Below are 436 nucleotides of genomic sequence, written 5' to 3' on the forward strand. Positions count from 1 at the left end.
GCAAGTCGATGGCTCCTGTTGGCTCGAGGTGCTGCCGGCCACAGGGACCTGGACAGGGGGCAGGAGACAGAGCTTCCGGGTGGGGCACCCCCAGGGGCAGGGCTGGGGTTTTCCCTGCTGGGAAGGAGGCTGGAGTGTGTGTGTGTGTGTGGGGGGGTGATGCCCCCCTAGGCCTTGCGGGAAGCCCTCTCAGGTGAGGGGTGGGGGCTGCAGGGGTCGGATGTCACGGTCCGGGCGCAGAGCCATTCCTGGATGCTCTAAGGGGCGGGCATGTGGAAAGTGGTCCTAGCTTTGCACCCTCTGCCCCCCTCCTGCAGCCAGCCACCCAGACAGCGAGGAGGAAGGGACATACCGGCCCCCCCAGGGCTCTCCTGGGAGAGGAGGCGAGCCCAGGGCTGGGGCCACTCTGGGGAAGCAGCAGGAGGGCCAGCCATGG

General features: G+C 68.3%; 1 protein-coding gene across 1 annotated transcript in view; it reads right to left on the reverse strand.

Moving 5' to 3' along the window:
* Positions 1-436, reverse strand: part of ADAMTS13 (ADAM metallopeptidase with thrombospondin type 1 motif, 13) — a 24,959-nt gene that overhangs the window by 2,778 nt on the left and 21,745 nt on the right. The gene's annotated exons all lie outside the window — the stretch shown is intronic.

The sequence above is a fragment of the Myotis brandtii genome, unplaced genomic scaffold (genome assembly GCF_000412655.1).
Source record: "Myotis brandtii unplaced genomic scaffold, ASM41265v1 scaffold357, whole genome shotgun sequence".
NCBI lineage: Eukaryota > Metazoa > Chordata > Mammalia > Chiroptera > Vespertilionidae > Myotis > Myotis brandtii.